The 13,130-nt window shown below is 37.1% G+C and overlaps 1 protein-coding gene and 1 pseudogene across 4 annotated transcripts in view; one reads left to right on the top strand and one right to left on the bottom strand.

Annotated features, from left to right (window-relative positions):
- Window positions 1-13,130, top strand: part of Pou2f1 (POU class 2 homeobox 1) — a 149,184-nt gene that overhangs the window by 51,050 nt on the left and 85,004 nt on the right. Inside the window, exons 2-3 of one of the 4 annotated variants that reach the window (XM_031388195.1) lie at window positions 649-724; window positions 7,259-7,359. The exons of 2 other annotated variants lie outside the window; for them this stretch is intronic. The gene's annotated coding sequence lies outside the window, so the exon portion shown is untranslated. The remainder of the gene's footprint in view (window positions 1-648; window positions 725-7,258; window positions 7,360-13,130) is intronic. One more of the 4 variants, XM_031388204.1, reaches the window with a different exon arrangement.
- On the bottom strand, window positions 10,015-11,175 carry LOC116102931 (annotated as a pseudogene).

Here is a 13,130-nt window from a genome sequence, read left to right as displayed (position 1 = left end):
GGCAGGAGACTGACTTTCCTTGAAGTTTACGCCTCAGATACCGCCTTCACTCAAAGTGTGCGTGGCAAGTACCTATAGCCCCAAGCCATGTTAGAGGATTTAAACATAATAATTTCTTTAGAATAAACTATATTTTAATTGACTTGCTAATTATTTATATAGGTTTTCTACACAATGAATTCTATTTTTCACAATGAATTCTTTTAAAATGTATGAAAACATTGTTTCTTTTTTTTTAGCTGTTTTTTTTTTTAAGGATTTATTTATTTATTATGTATAAGTACACTGTAGGTGTCTTCAGACACACCAGAAGAGGGCATCCGATCTCATTACGGGTGGTTATGAGCCACCATGTGGTTGCTGGGATTTGAGCTCATGACCTTCTGAAGAGCAGTCGGTGCTCTTCCCTGCTGAGCCATCTCACCAGCCTGAAAACATTGTTTCTTGTTGAAACATTAGTGGGCATATATTCTTTCCAAGGAATTTTTACTCCTGGTTTCTATTTTGAGAGTAAAGCTGTAGAAATCTCTGCCATGTTCCTCAGTGTCACCATAGGTAGTAAAATGTGATTGCATTGTAGAAGGCTTTTCTAAGGTAGACCAGTGATCCCTTTTAAGGGTCATTGTGAATTTTTTGTTGTAATTGCAGAATGAGTGAGTTTGAATATGAAGGAAGAAGAGCCCAAATAGGAGAGATGTTCTGGGGCTGCCCTTCTCTACAAAAGGTAATTCAGAAAGCATCTGTTGTGGCTGTTCTACCATTTTTATTTTGTTTAAGAGTGAACATAGTAGGTAGTTTTCCTTAGTTGATGAGCAATGACATCAGTTTGACTGGATTTATAATCCTGAAAGATTATTGGTAGGAACTCAGCATTTTGGAAGCTTATCCAGCTATTCTTTTTGAATTCACAGAAAATGACACAAACTGAGGCCAAATAGATGGTTAGCATTGTTTCTAAGCAATCTAGCTTTTCATTGGAAAAATCTTCCAGTGTTTATCCATTTCCTTTTAACTGCAGGAGTTTCATATGGTAGCAAGTCTTTAAGCTTAAACCAAAATTGTCCTCCCTTGTCTAAGTCTTCTCTGTTTTGTATCTTTCTTATAGATATCTATTAAACCAAGCTTTAATAGAGACCACAACGGATTTGTCTTAAGTCTTTGTTCTTTTGAGAGTTTCTTTCTTTGTATCAAGTTACAGAACTGATTGCATAGGATTTCACTCATTTAGTTATATGAATTTGATTAATAAGGTAAAAAAAATATTTAGCCAGACACTAGAAGCCAACCAAATATACTAAGAAAATAAATAATGTGGTATATATTTATACATAGTAGAATTCTACTCAGTTGTAAATGAAATTGCATAAAAGGGTTTAGATCTGAAAAGTATATTAAATGAAGTAACACAGACTCAGACAAAAATTACATATTCTCTCTCATGAGGTTCCTACCTTCAAATGTTTGCATGTATAGAAAGAAAGGAATGTAAGAGTGGGCATAAGCCATGAAACTAGATAGGAGGCTGTCTCAGGTAGGACTTTACTGCTGTGAGCAGACACCATGAGGAAGGTAACTCTTAGAAGGACAACATATAATTGGGGCTGGCTTACAGTTTCAGAGGTTCAGTCCATTATCAAGGCAGGAACATGGCAGCATCCAGTCAGGCATGGTGCAGAAAAGAGCTGAGAGTTCTTATATCTTACTCTGAAGGCAGACAGAAGACTGGCTTCCAGGCATCTAGGACAAGGGCATTAAATATTAAAGCCCACGCCCACAGTGACGCATCTACTCTAACAAGGCCACACTTCCTAATAGTGCAACTCCCTGGGCTAAGCATATTCAAACCATCACAGAGGCCACAATGTGGGAAGAAGTGCTGAGCAAAGGAGATAGGACAGAAGACACAAGTGACAGAAAAGCAAGTGGGAAGGAGACTACTGGAGGTGGAGGGGGCAGAAGAGGAGGAGATGAGAGAGAAGAGAAACAGCACAGTTTGCGGAAAACATATCATAATGAAACCTGGTTCTTTATAGGCTAACAAATCTTTTTTCGGGCAGGGCAGTGGTGGCCCACGCCTTTAATCCCAGCACTTGGGAGGCAGAGGCAGGTGGATTTCTGAGTTTGAGGCCAGCCTGGTCTACAGAGTGAGTTCCAGGACAGCCAGGGCTACACAGAGAAACCCTGTCTTGAAGAGGAAAAAAAAAAAATCTTTTTTTCAAAAACAGAAATACAGGTCTGTGGAAACAACTTATCAAGTGAAGACCGTGTATACATAGTCAGGCTGAAATGGCTCAATTGTGAGGCTGTTAGACTGAAGAGCATTCTGAATCCATTTCTTATTGATTCTTTATTGCTGTCTTTGATGACCTAGGTAGCGTTCATTTTTTTCACAGTTCTTTTCCCATAAGAGTGGAGTAAATGCTGACAGTACATTAAGAGTAGAAACCAGTTAAATTGATTCCTTAGGAGAACATTCCTTGAATAATGTACACCTGTGGCTCAACTGTCCCAGCTTTAAAAAACAACATGGCAAGCAAAAAAGGAAGCAAGTGTGTATTTTTCTTTCCTTCTTTCTCCTGTTGTCTGACTTGTGTGTTAAGACATCTGTCTGAGCTCTGTGTGTGTAGCTTAGGGGACCACTTACCTAGTGTTGTAGGAGACCTTAGGTTCCATCCCCAGTGGCATCCTCCCTCAAACAAAAAGTATGCATGCATATGTGGCTTATAAACAGATCCTGAGAATAAACACTTCCTTTTGGGTGTCTTTGTCTTTCTGATTTGGTTTTGTTTGTTTGTTTGTTTGTTTGTTTGTTTCCTTATAAATTGTGACCAGTCTTTAGATTTACTTAAAGTAGTTGTCATCCTGGAGTTGAACCAAGGCTTGTGCATAGTAGGCAGGTTCTCTACTATTGTGCATGCATACATCTTTAGTCCCCCAAATTTTTAAAGTACATTTTATGGGATAGTACTGAAAGCACTTAGCAATTTATTTTTTAATGATGAGTTTCACAAAATGACCTGGTTGGTGTCTTCATTAGGGCTACTCTTGGTGTAATGAAACACCATGCCCAAAGCAAGTTGGGGAGGAAAGGCCTTCCACATCATAGTCACTCAAAGACGTAAGACCTGATGCAGAAGGGGTGCTGATTAGTGACTTACTCACCATGGTTTTCCCACTCATTTTTATAGAACCTAGGAATGACACCACCCCCGATGGGTCAGGCCCTCCTCATCAATCACTAATTAAGGAAATGACCTTCAGCCGGATTTTGGACGCATGTTCTCACCTGAGCTTCCCTCCTTTCACATGATTCTGTGTGTCAAGTTGACATAAAACTAGCCAGCACAGCCTGGTTGAGTCTACCATTTTTAACAACATCTGATGTGTTTGAGCTACCTAGAGGCTGTTCTCTATTAACTGTTTTATTTTAGTATGTCTATGATAGCTTTCATGCTGCTAACCTAGTTGTTCTTTGAAATGTTACCCATTGGAAATATGTTAAAAAAAAAAGTTTGTAGTACATCAAGACAATATCTAATAAGTTAGATACTAAAGAAATGCATACTTTTATGCATTTAAAGAATTCAGTGGTGAAGGATGTTAAAGTTTGTGACCACATATAAACATTTTCTGTCTTGGAAAGTTTGTTTTTATAAGAGGATAAATCGTTAGGTTTTCTGCCCTTATGTGTGAAGACCTAGATGGTTGAAAATAAATTATGAATGATAGTAAGTGAAGTAGCCTGTGTTCAGCACTCTCCTTTCCTTGAATAATATAGATTCTTGGTTATCGCTTGATAATTTTGCATGTAAAAGAAATGAGCATGCCCAACTTGATACTGTGCATTGCATATTCTTTAGACAAAGAGGATACTAGCCAACAGACTCCGTTCAGAAGGCCAGTCGTAAGTTCTCTACATTTGTTCTATTGCTATCACTCAGATTCCAATGAGTAGAGTAAATCCCTGCATTTATTTCACAAATCTCTCAGAAGTTTGATGCTGTAAATCAGTGATGTTCACACTATACTGTGTATCAGAATCTTCTAGAGAATTGATTTCAGAACATATTTCTGGAACCTTCACCTTTAGAGTTTCTAATTTAGTAGATCTAATGTGGGACCCAAGAATTTATATTTCTAAGTTCCCAGATAGTGTTGATGATAGTGCTGGCCCAGCTACTACCTCTATGACTACAAACATTTTAATTAGGCCAAAGAACAGCTGTAGCACATTAATTTAAGGAAACGAGGCACACTAATTAATTCAGTACTTTAAAAAACGGTTAGTCTTTCTGGATGCTGTGCACTGCGTTAAGGACACCCCTTCACTCACACACACACACACACACACACACACACACACACACACACACGTATTGACTTAAAGTGTTTTTCTCTTTTCAACTTCTTTAGTCAAAACATTTTTCCTAAATTTGATGATTGGCTTCTTCTAAATTAATAGACACACCAGCCCCTGTTGTCAGACTGGAAGTCACCTTTGGATTAGTAGAAATTAATACTTTATTTTATTTGAAACTTCAAGCAAAGGTAGATTTTTAAAAATAATTTTGTATTTATTTTTTTACTAAGATACCACAATTGCTTGAACAATTGAAACTTTTTAAACCAGTCTGAGGTCAGTACAACCTTTGGTGCCCCATTACCAGCTGTGTCCGTTGTTATGGAAACTCAGCAGGGACTAGCAGTGTTACAATTTTAAGGACCACACCTGACTTATTTGCATCCAATTTAAGTTAAGAAAATTTCTAAAAGGATAAAAGGTCTCTCCTGTGCCAGTGGACAGCCAGAAAAAGTTTGTCAGTTTGTAGTCTTCAGGGTGAGTGGGTTTATCTCTTCCTGGAGGCTTTTAGTGAATATGTTGAAGCTCATAATTGTTCTGTGTGTTCAAGTGTGTCAGTGTTTTGCTATCCTTTTTGTTTAAAGTGCTTTATTATTTGTTTAGGATTTTATCTTTGGTTCATACTTTTTAAAATTTAAAGTGTTTTCCATTTTCGTAGAGAACTGAAAGAAGAAATCATAAATTTTCAAAAAAAAAATCAAATTTCTCATTTGTACTCAACTCTATAGTAACATTTTAGTGAGTTCTTGCCGCTATACAGGCTTTCAGGGGATCAAAAGCTGATATCTCTCTTTCAGCATTAAACAACACACCAGCACCAAATTCTCTCACACCATTCTCACCAAGTGACCAAAATTCCAATTAAGTTTTGGACTTAACAAAAAAACTAGAAAACTACTTATTTTTTTGAGTTTCCAGCCACACTTGGGGCATTCTTCTACCTGACGAGGAGGACACTACAGGAGAGAACTCTGGAGAACATTTCTAAAGAGTATGCTAATTAAATCTAGTCTTCTTGATTCAAGCTTGAGGCTCTTACCACATGAAAAATAATAACTATTCAGACTTCATTGCTCAGTTTAGTGTAGCCGGAGTTCTTTATTTTTAGTTTCATTGGCTTTCCTATTAGTACTCTGGCTTCTCCAAGTCATCATGTAGCTACCTTGGTAGTTTGAGGCATTGTTTACATAATGGGAACATTACCTAGCTATAGAGATTTTATAAGAAGCAAATGAAATGATTCATCTTAAAATATTCAGAAATATATAAAAAAATATATATATACACATACACATACATATTGTTCTTTTTACTGCTGTAACGAAATACCTGATAGAAGCAACTTTAGCAAAAAAAAGTTGTGTTTTAGTTCACAATCTAAGAATATCTTGGTGATGATGAACAGGGAAACTAGCTCTAACTATGGCAAGAGTATGTGAGCTCATGCATCACACTATGTCCAAAGTCAGGAGGCAGAGATGGGGAGCTGCTACCTGCTCAGTTTGCTTTCTTTTCCCTTTCCTATTCAGTCCATGATCCCAATCCATGAGATAGTGCTACCCGTACATACTCAAGGTGGGTCTTCTCTCAGTTAAACTAGTCTGAAAGCACCTTCCCAGATACGCTCAGAGATACATGTGGTTTTTTTTCCTAAGTAACTATAAGTCCAGTCAAATTGGTAATAAAAAATAACTATTATGTAGTAGCATACTCAGTGGGATGTATCTCAGTAATTTTGATTGAATATTCTAAGCTACAAAATAAAGAAGATAGTTTGAGCTAATTACATATTTGACTTTTAAAATTTTTTAAAATAAAAAATGTGTTTTTATAGTGTATTTATAAGTGCATATATGTGCATATTCATGTTATGTGCATATTCATGCCTATGGAGGCCAGAGGATGATGAGTATCTTCCTCAATCACTTTCCCCTCATGTTTTGAAGCAGTGTCTCACTAATTCATTAGACTGGCTTACCAGCCAGGGAGTTCCAAACTCACCTGTCTTCACCTACCCAGGTCACAGACGGTGCTACCATTTATGTTTGTGTTTTGCTTTTTTATGCAGGCACTGGCAATCTAAATTCAGCTGCCACACTTTTCATTTTGTGTGCACCATTAAAGTGGACTTTTCAGAATTTCATGAACTAGGACTATAACCTTCAAATACTAGGTTTGGTTATGTAAACACATAGTTGAACTAATTACAAAAGAACTCGACATTAAAATACATGGCAAGTGAGGGTCAGTGCTACCCTATGTAGTCAGTGCCTCTTTGAGGCTGTTGGTTCTCTCTGCTGATCAAGATTCTTGAGACTTGAAGACAGTGTATAGTCAACCAGCAGTGCAGAATTACCACACTATGTGTGCCAAGTACTGACCTTTCCCATTTTCTCAGTACAAAATATGACCTTTTTTTTTAAGACTATTTTAAAATTAATAAAAGCTTACATTGACTTATTTGTATCATTTCTTAAAAAGTTAAATGCTTACAATTTGGGAGAGGTGAATGCTAAAATGAAAATGAGTTTTTGGTTTTGGTTTTGGTTGAGAGAATACACTTATTAAAGAAAATCTTCAGGCAGTTTTTATCCAGCTTCATGAAAGTACAGCACCTTAAAATAGATGCTCCAAGGACTTTCTCTTTAACTTGATGTTCTTCAGTAAGATCAGATTGTAAAATTTGTTTTGTAAAGGAAGAAATGGGCATAAGAGAGATGCCTACCTAGAGGAGTTAACTGTGCCCTGGCGAATAGTTCCGAGCGCCCCGTTGTATGTGGCCTTACCCTTAAAGTGATAGTTATTGTATGCAGCCCCGTTGTGTGTGGCCTTACCCTACAGTGTTAGTTATTGTGTGCCGCTTACTCAGCTTGCCTTTTTCTCTTTTTGTATTCTTAGACTGGAAAAGTAAGAAGAGCTTTCCTGCCTTTTTAATTACCAAACTACTCTCAATTTTCAGTGAAACAATTCAAAGAAAGAATGCAGTCTTTCTATACCTGGTAAATATTTTCCGCTACAACTATTCATTTAGTAGCCACTGATAATCCCAGGTGTTATGGTGATTGCCTTTTATTTTACCGATTGTCTATTAAAGTGACTTATCAAATACATAGTTTCTCATCTTAGTTATAAAGTCTGTTTAAGATTTATTGATGTTTTGGAATGATACTTGGGATGCCTGTGACCTAGCAAGCAGTAGAAATAGAGTCAAGTTAGCTTTAGCATTTACAATACCATCTGTATTTTATTACAATAAAAGAGTAGCAGTAATCCTTGATGGTAGTTTAGTAGAAGCACTTTGTGACTAATAGTTATAAAAAAAAATCTAATGAGTAAAATATTTAACATTTATTTAAACAATGATCTAAGATTAGAGAGAATAAGTAACTTGTTTAAAGAAATTCAGCTAAGTTAGTAGAGAACTGAAACAGACTACAGATCAGAATCTGTTACTGTTTTTTTATGACTTTTTAAAACTTTTTTCAATTTCCTTAAATATGAAGTAATATGTCTAAATAATAAAAAATGTATACTAACATTTCATGTGGATTTTTTCTTTTGTTATAACTTAGAGTATATAGGAATAGAGAAGATACTAGTTTCGTGTGCTTCTAAGAAACTTCACCCATACTAACAGCATTGTTGACAGCTCTTTGCTGGTTGGTATGTGTTTTTAAAGATATATATATTCAAATATATAATATATACATATATTATATATTTAAAGCTTACCTACAAACTTTTGAGAGAATTATTGTGCCTGTTTACTGACAACATTTCTACTATACATAAGTGTAAGATTAGAGAAAATAGGGAGAAAGAAGAGAACATATATAAATTATTTGGTCCTTTTTACAAGTTACAGTCAGTGTTTGGTTACTCTAAATATTTGTTGATTGTTGTAATACTCTGAAAGGTGTCTTCCTATGATTGTCATAGAGTGCACACATGGACAGAGAAAGGTCTTTGTTTACAGTTTAAGTCTTCTGGAGAAAATATTATTTCAGGCTCAAAACACGGAGAAAAGAAAAAGAAAAGCATCTTGTTCTTCAGTGATGTGTTTCATTAGTTCTAGCAATCTGTAGACATTTACCGTGTACAACAAACATGCTCTCTGGCTGTGGTTAAAGCCTCGTTAGAAGACAGAGATACCCATGAGTATCCACTTTTATTCTCTTCGTGCATTAGGAGAATGTTGACAGTAGCATTTATTGAATGTTTATCAAGAGAATATAATAATTATTATTTTTATAGACCCTGGTTATTTTAAGATAACATTCTCACTTTAGGTACACCCTTGGATGCAATCCTCCTTTCTTACATGGGCAAGCTTAAGTTCACAAGCCATATTGGTTCCTAAGGAGGCCACAGCGGCACACCACAGCTGGAGTATCTTAAGCAGCAGGAACTTATTGCTTCATAGCTCTAGGGGAGTGGCTCTTGACCTTTCTGACCGGGACTCTTTAGTACAGTTCCTCATGGTGTGGTGACCCCCCCCCCACCATCAAATTATTACTTTTAAAATTATTATTTTCATTGCTACTTCATAGTTAACTTTGCTACTCTTACGAATTATAATATAAATATTTTTTGGAAATAAAAGTTTGCCAAAGGGGTTGCAACCCACAGGTTGAGAACCACTGCTCCAGAAGCTGCCAGTCCAACATAAGGTGTTATCAGGGTTGGTTCTTCTGAGGGCTGTGAGAAAGAATCTATCCATGTTTCCTACCTTCCTTCTGTGTTGTCTCTGTTCAGATTTCCCCTTTTTTATAAGAACAGAAACACTAATGACTTCATCTTATTTGGTTGGTTTTTGTATAGTACTAATTTCCTGCATTCTAGGCAATCTCTACCACCGAACTCCCTCCCCAACCCAATCATTTCATCTTAATATCATTTTCAAAAGCCGTATTTGTAAAATTAGGTCATGTTTGCTGGCAGAAATACGATCATTCCATAGCAGATAGTAAATCTTACATTCAGCATTCCCTCCCCATCCCTACCTATGGCTCTCACTTTAGTTTGATTTAAGGCATTGCTTTTCCACTGAGGATACGGTGCTTATAGCATGCAATGTTATTTCTTCTCCCTGTGCTCTATGGTAAAGTATGGAGGAGTACCCAAAAACTCCTAGCTCTAACTTTAAAACTGCCACAGAACTTGCTAAATTTGGGTCCTTCACATCTTTTTCTGTGGACTGACTTAACTCTCTCAGTGATGGGCCCTGAAGAAGTGCCCCAGAGGGAAAAGGTCCCCAACTTGGGAAGCCCCCAGGCATTCCTCCTGGCATGCAGCTAAACCCTGAATGGTGGGGTAATGGTGAGTTGCACACTTTCTCCTGGTGCTCAGCACTGCTTTCCCTGCTGATTCTTCTCTAGCTAACTGATGGTTTCATTGCATTCGTCTAGAATCTGTTGTTTGTCCTTATCATTGATCTTGCTTCGAAGATTTTCATCTTCAACTTTTGCTGTCATATTGAAAGCATAGAATTCCAGTGAATTTTTTGGTAACATGTTATTTCTCTGCTTCTCTTCAAGCTTTTACTTCCAAGCTTCCTGGACCATTCACACATTATCTTTCTTACTCAAGAGGCCCTCATGATTGATGATAGTGTTCTTGTTCTCCTTTGTGCTCTTGTCTACATTAGAAACATTGAGGGTGCCAATGGCATCAATGTCAAAAGTGACTTCAGTCTGAGAAATATCAGTCTACAAAAGGTAGGCCTTCAAGTTCAAATTTTCCATGTAGGTTGTTCTTGGTCATGGCTCTTTTATCTTTATAGAGTGAATGAGCATACCCACAGGTTGTAAGAGCAAGTGGTGAAGATCTGTGTCTAGTTGGTAGGAATGGTAATATTATGTTTGATGAGGACAGTAATGACTCTACCAGCAGTTTCAGTACCGAGGAGAATAGGAGTGACATCCAAGAGGAGCAAAACCTTAACATTCTCAGCGTTGGCTCCAGGTGCCCACCTGGACATCTGGACTGTAAGCAACAGCTTCATCAGGGCTGCTGCTCAGATTCAGGTCTTTTCTATTGAAGAAATCTCACAGAAGCTTCTGAATCCTGGGGATTCTGGTTGAGCCATCCACCAAAGGGGCTTTTCTACAGAGTCCAGAGTGCCACAGAAATAGGTCAGCCTTCAATCCCTGAGCAAAGGTAATGGTAAGGGTAATGGAGTTAATGAAGTGGATTCCTCAGAGAAAGAAGCAGTCTCATTTGCAGCTTAGGTGCCGGAGGAGAGGGTACATGCCCGTTTGCCAGCTGTACACAGACATTAGACAGCTCTCTTGTTTTCACTGATGTTCTTGTGCTTGCATTTAAACAGAGCAATAAAATGGTTACCATCCTGTTGTCAGTCTTCTCTACCCAAGTGGGTGCTTCTAGCTGTGAATTAGACCTCAAAAGTGGGATTGACATATCAAAAATGTCACCTAAATAACTCAGCACATTTCTTTCAACTCCAGCCTTCCTATCTAAGCCATAAGCACTAGCAGTAGTAGTTGGCTAGTTGATAATTCTAAGTACGTTGAGCCCAGCATCTACATTTTTTGTTGCCTACCTCTGAGAATCATTGGAGTCATCTGGCACTGTGATTATAGCATTGGTAACAGTCTTTCCAATATAGGCTTCTGCAATTTTCTTCATCTTTGTCAGAACCATAGAGCATACCTCCTCTGGGTAGAAAGAAACTTTTTGTCTTCCCTTTCTATTCCACTTGGACATTAGACCCATGTGCATCATTCATTCACCATGAAGAACCAGTGCTTCAGATTAGACCGAACAACAGCATCATTAAACCTACACCCAATCACACATTTGGGGTTTTTTTGTTTGGTTTGGTTTGGTTTGGTTTGGTTTGCTTGTTTTAAAAAAAACAGAACTGTGTTTGGGTTCTTCACAATCCAGTTCTTAACACCATCCTAGATCCAACGCTGTATGTGCCAGTGATTTCAGTCACCATGGTCAGTGGCAATCCCCTACACAGGAGAAGGCGATGCTGAGCTCAGTGCCAACTGCAGGTCCTTTAGATATGTTTGCTTCCATGGTGGTCCACCTGTACTGACAACGAGGCCACACAACCCTGAAAATTGCTGATATATTTAATGAGTCAGTTTCATAAACAGGACAGTTTGAGATTACAGTGCCAATAAATAATATTTTTAAATAATGTGACAGTACATGTAAAATACAAATTTATAATTCATTTTCTAATACTGTCTTATGTCTGTGGAGATTTTATTTAAAATTAACTGAGTTTCTAACATATTATAATAGACTTTGGAGTTACAATATTACATTTTCAGTAAGTCTTCAGACAATAAATGATGTAACCAATTTCATGATACCTGCCTTGTTCTTGGGCTGAATTATGAAAGACAGACAGACAGAGGTGTCATTATTTTTGTGACAAATGTTAACCTGGTCAGATTGGCTCTACCTTTGTTTCATTTGATTCCTCTACTGTTCTTAATTTGAAAAAAAAAAGCTGGTTTCTTGTTGGTGGAAGCTCTCTGCTATTGATGGTTTCCCTAGAACATGAACAGTTGGCCATAAATGAATTAATTAGTCAGGAAGAATACAACATAACTTTAGTTCGCTCATGACAGACAAGGTTATTTAAAACATAAATTATAATTTGGTTATTACTGCTTTTAAATTCTTTTCTGATGACACATAAACTAGGCTAAAACTTATAGTTTCTTTGTGATCATGCTGGACTTAAATTTAAATCATGAAAGTTGTTTGTTTTTTGAGGGAAAAGATGGGAAACTGAGCATTGTATTAGTTTCTTTTCTATTTCCATGAATGCAGTACTTTGACTTGGGAGAATGGTGGATACAGTTCATCTCTGGCAAGATGGGCATGATGTCAGGAATTTGAGGTTGCCCAGAAGTCAGAAAACAGAACAAGAATAAGATGTAGGGGTTGACTATAAAACCTCCCCCAGTGACACTTGTAGCAAAGCTCCACCCTCCTAAATGTTTCATAGCCTTTCCAAAATAGTGCCACCACCCGGAGATGAAGTATTCAAACACATAATCTTATGAGATGCTTCTCACATTCAAATTTCAAAACCACCACGCCTCCTAATCCTTCCCAAACTGTTTCACTAATGGGGATTAAGCATTCAAATATATAAGCTCATTTTCATTAAAACCACCACAGGCATAATTTTGAAATGTATAATTTGAATGTTCCCTTTTTCAGCTCCATGTTATGCTACCATATATTAAATACTATTTCCTGTCCTTACCATAAATCTGTTCCCCATCTCATGTCTCCAGTCCTGCTCATCTAGAAAAGAATTGTTAATTATTGAAGTATCTATAGGCCACTAATCAAATCCTAACCCAGGTGTTAAAAGGAGGAGATATGATTGAATTAACTCATGCTGATCTTACAGATTTTTAAGGTGTTCTTTTTTGGTTGAGTTTTAAATTTAGGAGTTCTTTGTTGATATTTCAGAGGACCAAATTAGCATGCACATTTAACTCTGTGATAGAACTTATCTGACCTTTTCTTTTGGATATAAATGGCCCATAGTTGGGGAGAATATAAGGGAAGGATGTTGACTCTCATTCTTTGCTACTGTTTGTAGAACCTGTTGTTTAAAGTGTTTATTTAAAGAATGGCCAAAGGGGCTACTTTTTTTTTTTTAAAGATACTTTCTTTATTTATATGTAAATTTCTCCTTTCCCAGTTTCCCTTCCAAAAAACAAAGAAACAAACAAAAATAACAAAAACAAACCCCTGTTGCCTCCCCCCT

This window comes from Mastomys coucha, unplaced genomic scaffold (genome assembly GCF_008632895.1).
Source record: "Mastomys coucha isolate ucsf_1 unplaced genomic scaffold, UCSF_Mcou_1 pScaffold1, whole genome shotgun sequence".
Classification (NCBI taxonomy): domain Eukaryota; kingdom Metazoa; phylum Chordata; class Mammalia; order Rodentia; family Muridae; genus Mastomys; species Mastomys coucha.
Note: the sequence above shows the minus strand (reverse complement) of the source record. Positions and strands in the feature narration are given on the sequence as shown.